This window comes from Sceloporus occidentalis, unplaced genomic scaffold (genome assembly GCF_023333645.1).
Source record: "Sceloporus occidentalis isolate IW3139 unplaced genomic scaffold, rSceOcc1.0.p SCAF_14, whole genome shotgun sequence".
NCBI lineage: Eukaryota > Metazoa > Chordata > Lepidosauria > Squamata > Phrynosomatidae > Sceloporus > Sceloporus occidentalis.
The window spans coordinates 7,290,370-7,302,586 of record NW_028316994.1 but is presented as its reverse complement, the minus strand read 5'-3'; the positions used below and the strand labels follow the sequence as shown (position 1 = coordinate 7,302,586).

The 12,217-nt window shown below is 42.4% G+C and overlaps 1 protein-coding gene across 2 annotated transcripts in view; it reads left to right on the top strand.

The window, feature by feature from the left end:
- Positions 1-8,853, top strand: part of TMEM238 (transmembrane protein 238) — a 37,505-nt gene extending 28,652 nt beyond the window's left edge. Inside the window, exons 1-2 of one of the 2 annotated variants that reach the window (XR_016272000.1) lie at positions 4,539-4,643; positions 7,890-8,853. The gene's annotated coding sequence lies outside the window, so the exon portion shown is untranslated. Of the gene's footprint in view, positions 1-4,538; positions 4,644-7,889 lie in introns of those variants that run through there. The other variant, XM_089480779.1, reaches the window with a different exon arrangement.
- Positions 8,854-12,217: the final 3,364 nt, after the last annotated feature.

The following is a 12,217-nucleotide window of genomic DNA, read 5'->3' as shown; positions in this document are numbered from 1 at the left end:
ATTGTATGGTTTTAATTGTCTGTACACCACTTTGATCTGTGGAAAAGGGGTATATAAATAAAATTTATATTATTATTATTATTATTATTATTATTATTATTATTAAACATGGTTGGTCTGGATTACTGTGGATCATAAACTGAACATGACCTAGTCGTGTGATGCTGCAGCAAAGAAGGCAAATAGTACTTTATCCTGCTTTAACAGAACCATAGTTTCCAAGTCAAGGAAATTAATAGTCACACTATATTCTGCACTGGTCAAGCCTAATCCGGAGTACTGTGTTCAATTTTGGGCACCTCATTTGAAGAAGGATATAGACAGGTTGGAGCAGGTTCAGAGAAGTGCAACAAGATGATAACAATGGAGAACAAAACCTATAAGGAAAGGTTGAAGAGAAAACAGGGGTGACATGATCACACTCTTCAAATATCTGCAGGGCTGTCATAAACAAGTGGGTGCAGGTTTGTTCTTTCCTGCCCCAGAAGTTAAGACCAGATCTAATAGTTTTAAGACCAGGAGGGTAGAGTATGATTGAACATTATAAAGAACTTCTTAACGTTAAGAGCAATTTGGTGGTGAAATCAATTGCCTTGAGAGGTGATGGGGTCTTCTTTGGACATCTTCAAAAATTAGTTAGACAGCTACCTGCTGGGGATGCTTTAACTGGAGATACTGCATGGGGGGGGGGGGGGGAAGGGTTGGGTTTGATGACCTATAGATCCCTTCCAACTCTATAATTCTACAAAACAGTCCCAGAGACTTCAAAGAAAGAAACCTCCTGTAGAATAAGGATGTCTATATAGATGCCCAGACCCCTTTGTGTTTGTGTCTAATTATCGTTGAAGCTTTGTATACTTGGATCTCAGTATCTTTAATGTGTATGACTGTCAACTTGTACGTGTGTACCACACCCGGCATGGGGTACACAATGCTCTTGTTCTCCTAGTCCTTTCTTTCTCCCCACAACCACCTAAACTACTAAATCAGTCTAAATCCCCAAAACAGCTCCAGAGCCAAACCACATTACCATCCTCTCCCAACATGCTTGTGTCACAAAAAGGCTGGATAGAATCTAGGCCTCGGTTGCTGGGACTGGCGGTGGAAGACACTTGGCACTTCTTTGTGTGTGTTTGTGTGTTTTGAGGATTGTGTAGATTTCTGAACATAGATAGTCTTGATTGAGGGGTTTGGGAAGGGGGAAGGCGGGTGAAAAGAGAAAGAGAGAGTTGTGTGTCTGAACATTTCTTTAATCCTCAGTAACCCAGCTGCTGATTCAGCAAATTTTCCATGACCCAGGAATTCTTTCTAGCAATGAACAGTATTTCTCTGTTTTTGGTGCTTGGACGGTGCTCAAGACAAGAGGAGAGGGGAGGGCAGAAAGATGAAGGATTCACAGTCCTGCTGATGTGTTTGAGCTGTGTGTTTGCAGGTCAGACTTGATGGATGTTAGTAGAGTTGGGGAAAGCCCATGTTGCATGGCAGGATATATGTATAAATGAATGGATGACAGTTGTCAGGGAATGTTGAAATGTTGTTTTTGTTAGAGCGACTATGCGAATAATCTCACTCACACATTCTGCTTTTGTTTTTCACTCTATTTTTTTTAATTGGAACTGCATTTATGCACATCTCTGCAAGTCCTGTTGCTCACACATGTCAGCAATGTGAATAAAAATGGAGTCAATGATGTGGATGTATTCAGAACACGTTCAAGGCATGCAGATTTTTTTCATGATCTATCCTGGGTCTATTCACATTGGTTATTCACACAGCCAGCGATGTGAATCTTTTAGGGAAACTTGGGGGGAACTGAGATCAATTATCCCAGGCTAAGTGGGGTTTTTCAGCAGCATCCCCCCAAAAAAAATCTTACTCAAGTGCATTTGAAATGTGTGTGAACAACAAAGATTCAACCCACATTCTACAAGTATTATTTTCACCATCTGAACTGAATTCAGAAATATAGCCACGGTAGTCTGGAAAATCAGTAAGGAAAGGTGTTTTGTAGCACCTTTGAGACTAATTGAAAGAAAGAAGCTGGTAGCATGAGCTTTTGTAGACTTGAGCCTACCTCCTCTGATGCATGGAACATGTTGCATGCATCTGAGGAAGTAGGCGTAGGTCTACGAAAGCACATGCTACCAGCTTCTTTCTTTTAGAGTCTTAAAGGTGCTACAAGATCTCTTTGCAGTTGGAGATTGCATGCATTATGAAGATAAGAAAACAGAATTCAGAATGGGACAGAGGAAGCTACTGTAAGCCAGGACTGAAATACCATATATACACAACTATAAGTCCATCTCATGTGTAAATTGAGGGCAGGTTTTGGGCCAAAAGTATGAATTTTGATATGACCTGTGGATAAGTCGAAGGTAAAACTTAGAGTCATGTAACAAAGAATCCAAAGGATGAAGCAAAGGAAAATGATGCCAAAGAACTTACAAAGTTCCAGCAGGCATAACTGTTTGTATTCATACTAAAGGCTGGGTGGATGAGAGAATAAAGAGTGGGGTCAGTGCTACCAGTACAGATTGTGTTCTTGTCTTTCACTAGGGGATGGTTCCTTTTTTAATATAAGAGTTAAAGTACAGTATTTACATTGACCCGTGGATAAGTCAATTCAGGTTTTCTGAGTCAATTTTTTAACTAAAATTTCTAGACTTATACATGAGTATATACAGTATACCAGATGGGAAAGAGAAGCAGGGGAAGATCATAGGGCTTGGCAATGGGGAAAATATGGATAGAAGTCATGCTTGAGGGGCATCAGGGAAAATTTTTACTGAATCATCCTGATTCCCAGACAGAGCTTATGAGAAGTCACCTGTAGTTGCTTCCCAGTGTGTGCCCTCCCCGTAGGGCACATATGGCCTGGATTCCCAGAGCCAGTTGACATACTGCACATTCCTCCTTTTACATCAGCGGCTTTCCAGCTGACTGGCTGTCCTATCCCCTGCTCTAAAACCCTGACGCTCGGCTGCCTCCGGAACCGAGAACGGATTCCACGCATTACGCAGAATGACTTAGTGGAATTCTTCTGGTTTCTAAATCTTGGCTTAATTTCTGGCTTGACCTTGTGGCTCCACTTTGTTCTGGATGCAACTTGACAGCTGACTGCAGTTCATCATAGAGAAGTATATCATATAAGCTACCTCTACCCCCCACCATTTTGTAACTGATTGGAGAAAATCTACACCATTCTCCTCTGTGCTCCACACCTGTGTCCCAAACTTAGTTGCGTCCTGAAGAGACAATAATAAAAATGTAGTTGCATCTTTATGTTGAATTGTGGAATACACACAACCCAGTGTGGCAGCTCCCTATTCAATTTCTTGATTAGATGGAATTCCTAAAGTGAATACAGTATAGGCATTGGATGGGTTGGCAGAGTTAGAGAAAAAAAAGTCTGGGAAGTCCTTTTTCCTACCCTGTTGCTCCCTTCTCATTCTGCTTGCTTATCAGATATAAATTAGAAAATTATATATATATATATATATATATATATATATATATATATATATGCCCACCCTGTAGCAGTTTTTAATGTTAGCCATCCAAACTGGACCAAGTTACAAAAGTATTACACTACAGCAGGGGTAGGCAACCTTTTTGAGCCAGGGGCCGGGTTGCTGTCCCTCGGACAACTGGGGGTCCGAAGCCAGGGGGTGGAGCTTCCACCCTCTGGGGCGGAGCCACACACAGGGGGTGGAGCTTCCACCCTCTGGGGGCGGAGCTGCATGCCAGGGCAGAGCTTCCACTATCTGGGGCGGAGCCACATGTCAGGGGCGGAGTTTCCACCCTCCGGGGGCAGAGCCGCATAATAATAATAATAATATTTGCAAGAAGCTACTAGGGCCGGCAATGCCATAACACAGGAAAAATGCATGCACACTGTCTCAACCCAGAAAAGTGCAAGCAAGTCCATGTGGGGGGATTTTGCAAAAAGAATACCAAAGGATAACAACAACAATAATAATAGCAATATTTGCAAGAATGGAAGTGACTAGGCAAGGCCACAAAACAGCAAAAAATGCATGCCACTGTCTCAAACCACTTTCTTTCTCTCCCTTCCTCCCTCCCTCTCACTCCCACCCTCTCTCTCTCTCTTCTCCCCTCCCTCTCTCTCTCTCTCCTCTCCCTCCCACCCTTTCTCTCTCTCTCTCTCTCTCTCTCCTCCCCTCCCTCCCTCTCTTTCCTCTCCCTCCCACCCTTTCTCTCTCTCTCCTCCCCTCCCTCCCTCTCTCTTCTCTCCCTCCCTCCCTCTCTCTCTCTCTCTGCCTCCTCCTCCTTTCCCCCCCGCCCCTCCATTTATAGGAGGGAGGAGGGAGGACGGAGCCAGGAGGGAGGTGGGCGGCGCCCATTTGAAGGCCCGGTGCGGCTCCTGGAGCCCCGATTCAGGGCTCCAGAGGCCGCATCGGGCCTCCCAGAGGCCCGGTGCTGCTGCTGGAGCCCTGTTTCAGGGCTCCGGAGGCCGCATTGGGCCTCCTAATGGGCACTGCCATTTTGCCCTTCAAAATGGCAGCCGGAGCGGCCGAAATCGGCGGTGATTTCGGCGGCAGGAGGGACCGGGGGCCGGCAGAAAGGCACCCACAGGCCGCATCCGGCCCGCGGGCCGGAGGTTGCCAACCCCTGCACTACAGGTTGACCCATAAATCTGCTTTGAAATTTCTCTATACATTGGTCACAGCTCACCAAGTGTTTTTTATACACATGTCCTGTTAACAGTTTGAATTATTCTCTGAAGATGCCAGCCACAGATGCTGGTGAAACGTCAGGAATAAACTCTTCTAGAACATGACCACATAGCCCAAAAAACCCCACAAAAAGTATGGATGCCAGCCATTAAAATCTTTGACTTCACAGTTTGAATTATATATTACGGAGGAAGTAAAATGTATTAGAAATGGAACCACATTTGGGTGTCTGCAATGTTTTGTGGCCCATGGACATTTGGAATTTTGTGTAAGTGTTATGGCCACTTTTGTGAAATGTATGCCATGAACATGTGACCAGTCACAAAATGTACTGCCACAATTAAACATGCATTTCAAAGAATGTGAGCTTATAAGCTTACAAAACAAAAATAAATGTTAAAAAACTAAAAATTGCCTGAGTATAATGTTGAGTAGGGATCTGAGCCCCAAAGAACACAGCCAGTTCTTTGAACTCACTGTTTTCTATAGTTGTTTTGCTCCATCAGAACACCTGTTTCACAGAAGGGAAGCTAATTAATTTCCTCAAATCATCTATAAATAAATTCCTCCAAAATTAACCCCCTTCATTAATCGGAAGATAATATCCTGGGATCTCTCAGATCCATTACTCCAATCAGTTCCTGATTAATTAAGTCTCAATCTACATATTTCCCCTCTGCCACCCAACTCATTCCTATTGCCATAATTTCTTCTTTTCTCTCTCTACCTTGATCATCACCCACATCATTTCTCATCTATCCCATGCACTCCATCTAATGATCATAATCATAAATTTTATTTCTTTCCCAACTCTCTGTAAGCTCAGCCATTTAAACACACATATCCCCACGCACTATTCATCTATCACACATGCCTGCATTTGCACACCCTCCCTTTCTTCTTCTTCTCCTCTCCAGCTGCCACCCCGTAAGTCCTTGAAGAAAGCATGTGAATTAAAATGTCGTAAACTATAACAAACCAAAGCCTGTTTATTTGGGGAAAACTGTATTGGAATCTGCACAACCCAAATTCAAGTCTGTTTTCATATTTGTTTTCTAATTGTAGGTGGGTGTGCTGTGATTCTCAGAATACTCTTTTCTGTGTGCCTGTGTAAAATAATTGGTTAAATTGTTTAGAAATGTTATTTTGAAAGATGCATATCGAACACATTTTGAGGCTGTAGTCCATGCACACTACAATAGCCACTGAAGAGAGTTGAAAGCCTTTCCACACTTCCCTTTACTCACATTTACTTAACCGTAGTTGACCTGTCTGTCTCCATAGCCATAGCCTAAGGTTAGGCAGCCGTGTGTGTCAACTACTGATCCTTGTGGTTATAGCTCTCCTGTCCAGCTCCCGGGGGAGTCATAACTCTGTGGTCAGACATGCCAGCGTCCCCCCTCCAGCAGCTCTGACGTGGCAGGAAGCATCAAGGGGGATGTTTAGATAGGACCAAACTCTGCCGTCAGCAGCACACTCCGTAATCCAGGCTCTTGTGTCATGGGGCAGTGAGAGGTGGGATTTACACTGAAGTGTGCATAGTCCGTGGGGAGAGGTTGCAGGAATGGAGAAAGGCTGTCTAGGAAAATATATGTGTAAACACACAGAGAGACACCACTCTGAATGCAGGCTCACTTTTGACATTTGTACACAACTACCTACTCAAAAATGCTCACACCTACACACAAACACAAATGTCACACAGGAAATATGCTATAAATAGATGCAAATGTACACAAACAGATCCACACGCAAGAGCGAAGCCTGGGTATCCACTATCACATACCAATAGGTGCAACTATGTGCCATCCCACACAGTTGTTTCTTCATACAAGAAATGTGCAGCTGTTACTGACTTCTTGTTGTGCTGGGTTCACATGCTTTCCCTCAATGCAGCATTTGTGTTGCTGGAATATTTGCTTTTTTCATTCATCCAAAATGCAATTGACTAAACATGTGAATGATATCTTTATAGGTATTGGGTACCTGCTATACAAATTGTGCGCATACTAAGTGCAAGTACTGTACTTCCTTTCAGTCACTGGGATTCTGCAAGTACAATTAAATACTTTCATCTTAACATGAAAAGTCTTGCAATTAACCATCCTTGCTTCTAGCCTTCACCCACTCTCTGGTTCATCATTGGTATTATAGTTCATGACATAAATGCATAGACCTAGACAGAGTATAAGTCAGATTTCCACATATGCTGTTTGGTCATCTGTTTCATCTGTGGTAAGATAAATATTATTATCTCTAGAACAGGGTTAGGGCTGTACAGGTGATTTGGACTTCCACGAGCTTCCATGAGCCCCAGATAGCATAGAGCTAATGGTAAGAGATTATGGGAGTTGCAATCCAAACTATATGAAAGACCAAAGTTTACCTAACTCTTTTCTGGAGAAATGTAATTGTTTTCATGTGGCATTCACATATTACAATGCATGATGGAAGCTGCAGATAGTGCAAAACATGGCAGCGAGATTGGTCGCTGGTGGTTCCAGGTCAGACCATATAACACCTATTTTGAAAGATCTCCATTGGCTTCCTATTTGCTTCTGGGCACAATACAAGGTGTTGGTTATTACCTATAAAGCCCTAAATGGCTTGGGCCCAGGGTACTTGGAGGACCGCCTCCCCCCATATAATCCGCCCCGCACACTCAGGTCTGCAGGGAAAAACTTGTTGGAGGTTCCAACTGCGCGTTATGTGAGGACCTCGCAACGGGCCTTTTCAATCTCGGCCCTGATAATATGGAATAATCTCCCTGATGAGCTCCGCTCCACCACATCTTTGGACTTGTTTAAGAAGAATCTCAAGACCTTCTTCTTTTCCCAAGCTTTCCCCCCATGAGATGTGACTTTGGTTTTCCCCCTCTATTTGGTAATGACTCTGGTTATGTTTTTCTGGATTCCCCAACTCAGCGACTTGAGTATTAGTTTTGTATGCTGTTTTATATCTTGTTTTATCTGTTTTATTGATTATTGTAATTTTATCTGGATTTGTACGCCGCTTTGATCTGAATTGGAAAAGCGGGATAGAAATAAACTTTTATTATTATAATATTATTATTATGACATAAAGCAAATGTCATGATATTTTTCACAGTTAGTTGTATGAAAGAGGAGTATAATGCTTACAACTCTATGATAGCATCTTTGTGACCTTTGTTAACTTCTTGGTGTTTTTCAGATACGGGTTTATACAGCAAAAACGGAGAGCACACTTCAGTCAAAGACTGCACAATGTCTGAAAGACAGAATTTTGAAACCAGAAGATTCCCCTTCAAAATAAGATGAATTTTGAGAGCTGATGCTCAAATGCTTTTTTTTTTTTTTGGGGGGGGGGGGTCTGTGATGTGCAGATTATGACTGATATTGTTCATCATACTGGCAGAGCATAAGTCTCTGCCACTACACTTATAGGAGGTGTTGGAATTTGATCCTTTTGTCCAGCTGCATTTTCTGCATCTCCCTGAATATTTAAGTGTCATAAAAATGTGACTATATAGTAGACTGTTTCAGCCAAGGACTTCCCATGCACACACACACACACACACACACACACACTGACTGTAAGTTGTCGGAGAGACTTTTTGGCTGGGGAGCACGAGAAAAATGCTGTAGACTTATATGAATAATTGTAGGACCACAGAAAGTAGCCTGATACTGAGACAGGCCATTGGTCCGTCTAGCTCAGTTTTATTTCTGCACTGCTTGGTACCGATTCTCAGAGGTCTTTTCCAACCTTCTGGAGATGTGATCTTGTGGATGTGAAGCATGTGCATTTCCACTGTGCTACACCCATTCTGTGACACATATATCCTGTTTTTATTGTTCACAGGGGGGAAAGTGCATAATTGGCCAGCTTGTTTATGTGAAAGTAAGGGTCATGGTGTTTGATGATTTATCTCTGTTTAAAGGTATTGTGCAAATGAGGAATTAGGAAAAAGGAAAAACTTTTAGCATCCTGCTTACTCTCTAATATGTTTGGGACTGCAACCTAAAACATTCATTAGTCACATTTCTAGGGCCACATTCAACATTGCAAAAGTGGACTTACACAACAAATCTTCTCATGTCCCATGCAACTCTTTTCATCCTTTAGCTGTTGCTCCAGAGGATCCTACAACCCAAGAGTAGATTTTGGGGCTAGGCAGTGGCATAGGGGCTGGGGGGGTGGGGTACGACAAGCTTGTTTTACTAATGAATACTATTCTGTCAGAGAGAGATGTTAGTTGGATAGAAGCCATTGTACAAATTAAGTGTTGTTCTGTGCATTCCATACTCCATTAACCACCTTAAACCTTTGACTGTCTTGTATACTCAAAGTGTAATTGCATTTTTATGTTTTGTAATCTTGTAAGCCTCATGAGGGGGAGTAAGTTTTAAATCGTTTAAATAAAGGACTATAAATACAGAAAATCTTCTATACAGGAGGAATTTCAATACAGTGATTTCACTGTGTCTGCAGAAAAGCCTTAAACCCCTGTGATGTATACCAGTTAGTAAAGCCTTAAACCCCTCTGATACCTACCAGTTAGTACTGAGTTAAAACTCCTGCAAAATGTTGTGCTTAGGGCAGTTATGACCAGTGTTATGATACTTTTAACTGCTTCAAAGTTGTACCGGGCAAGTTATTTACCGGGCTATCAAACTGTTGTTTTTGACATTTAAAGCCCTTATGGTTTGAGATCAGGGCTGCTTCCAGACAAGGTATTTATTGTGAAATTGCAATGGGCTATTTACTCAAATTCATCCATGTATAATGCTTCTCTGCTTTATCCTTGCTGATTCCATCTTTTTTCTTCCTGCACAACATTCATTGTCTTTAAGTAATGCAGAAATTTTTCACAGGTGTAAATGCTTCCAAAAAGGTATGGAGTTGATTCTGGCAGTAACCTATTGGTGAGGTGAACCTGCCTTAGCCCAGCATACATCATATATAATGCTTATAGTGGAATCCTTTTATCACTTCTTCAAAACTTCTTTTCAAGTAGTGCTAAAATACTGGGAATTCTAAGAGCTGCAGAATTCCCAGCTCAAAATAGAATAGATGTGTACATGTTTGTCTCCCAACCTAAAAAATGTGGAATTATTTTTATTCTCTGTTGCTGGTTGGCTTTTGCTTTCTATTATATCTTACTTTTTAATTATTTATTACAAGTACGTTTGGGGACACTTATTGGTAAAAAGATGAGATATAAACATTTCAGATAAATAATAAAACCTGAGCCGACTTTCAATCAAGTTTTATAAATGCTCTTTTTGTTTCGATTATATGCTTTCCTCTATGGTAGATACAGGACCAGTTCCTACAGCCATAGTAGTTTTGTGTTGCTCCGGAAGTAAAAAAAAAAAGCACAACAGGAACAGGGAGTATCATAGAATCATAAGTTGGAAGAGACCGCAAGGGCCATCCAGTCCAACCCCCTGCCATGCAGGAAATCTAAATCAAAGCATCCCTGACAGATGGCCATCCAGCCTTTGTTTAAAGACCTCCAAGGAGGGAGACTCCACCACACTCCAAGGGAGTCTGTTCCACTGTCAAACAGCCCTGTCAGGAAGTTCTTTGTAATGCTTAGATGGATTCTCTTTTCCTGTAGCTTAGGCTGCTCCTAGTCTCTTGAGCAGCAGAAAACAAGTTAGCTCCCTCCTTAATATGACATCCCTTCAAGTATTTAAACAGGGCTATCATATCACCTCTTAACCTTCTCTTCTCCAGGCTAAATATCCCCAGCTCCCTAAGTCATTCCTCATAGGACATGGTTTCCAGGCCCTTCACCATTTTAGTCGCCCTCCTTTGGACACACTCCAGTTTCTCCACATCCTTTTTGAATTGTGGTGCCCAGAACTGGATACAATATTCCAGGTAGGGCCTGACCAGAGCAGAATAGAGTGGCACTATTATTTCCCTTGATCTAGACACAGAAACCATTTTCTTGATCTAGCATCACCTTTGTCAGATTTTTAGGTGTGTGTGAGAGAGAGAGACAGCAGAGAAAGTGGGGTAGGGACAAACATTCTCCTCATCCCACCGTCTCCTCTTTAAAACCTTGTGGTTTTCTTTTCTCCCTTCTCCGTCTCTTGCTCAGGGGTGCTTCTTTTTCTAAGGCTTAATGTTTTCATAGTGAGTCCATTTCCTCTCTGGGGGTCAGAGCCCGGGTGGGGGCAAATGACGCCTGGACGGAGACTCATCATAGACTTTTGCTGTGGCAGTGTCTGAGGAAAATGCAAACAATAAAGCCGACAGAGAAGCTGACCACAAGGACCTTTTGGCAGTTCAACCACAAAGCACATCAAGCAAGCAAAACCCACCAGCTTCATTCCCCTTCCATCACAATTCCAGCCAAGGGGTTCCCCATCCAGTCCCCCTCAACTGAATTCCCCTTATTCCTGATGTGGAGCTATTGCTTATCATTCCACTTTCAACTTGGTCTCTCAGTGTTGACGGTTAGTTTCAAATGAACCAAGATAAAAATCAAAAGTACACAAGCAAAGGGATACTGGATATCGCATATGGGCAAGTGGATGTAATATCATACACTCAGTGTTATAAATCCACAGATCCATATCATCTGGGCAAAAGGAAATTTATATGAGCTAGCCAAGTGAGTGGGCATATCTGCCTACGCATAGGGAGTTCACATGTAATGCTAAATGACGACTCGCATGATCCCACCTTCTCCTCTGATGAAGCAGACTAGAATCTTCCATCTTAGATTAATCACACTTCAGCACCGTCTCTGAGCCCTAAACTGTGGTTATTTGTGGCTATGGTTTGTTCAGATATGGCAGCTTCACCAGCCATGTTTTAAGCCATTATTTCAGCAAACCATAGGGACATATCCCCAGCATTTCACAAATAACAACCTGGAGACATGTAGTCATGCAACTTCAGAATCTGGTCAAGATACCAAACGTTACTAATGAAGACTAGATAAGCTAGAAGAAGCTGAAACAGTTTGCTTTTGCCTGAACCTATTAGGAAAAGTGAGAGTCTTCCCCTTAGAATTTGTTGTAGCTCTAGAGCTCTGACAGAGAAGGCTACGTATCTCACAAAACTACAGACCCCAGAATTCCATAGCATTGTACCATGGCTGTTAAAGTTGTGTCAACCTGCATTAATTCAGCAGTGTAGATGCAGCCTAAGTCTATGTGTGAGCAGGAACAGACTGTTTCTTCATGAATGTGGGCCACACAGAGGACTTACACATTACATCCATCAGTATCCTCCGTATATGTCTGTTGTCTGCCTTCAAGTTGTTCCCAGCTTATGGTGACCTAAGGCAAACTTATCATGGGGTTTTCTTGGCAAGATTTGTTCAGAGGTTTTCCATTGCATTCCCCTGAGGCTGAGAGTATGTGACTTGCCCAAGGCCACACAGTAGGTTTCATGGCCAAGTGAGAATTGAACCCTGATCTCCAGAGTCATAGTCCAATGCTCAAACCACTACGCCATGCTAGCTCTCCATATAGAGGGAGGGAAAAATACACAGATCTATACATCTGCAAACCCAT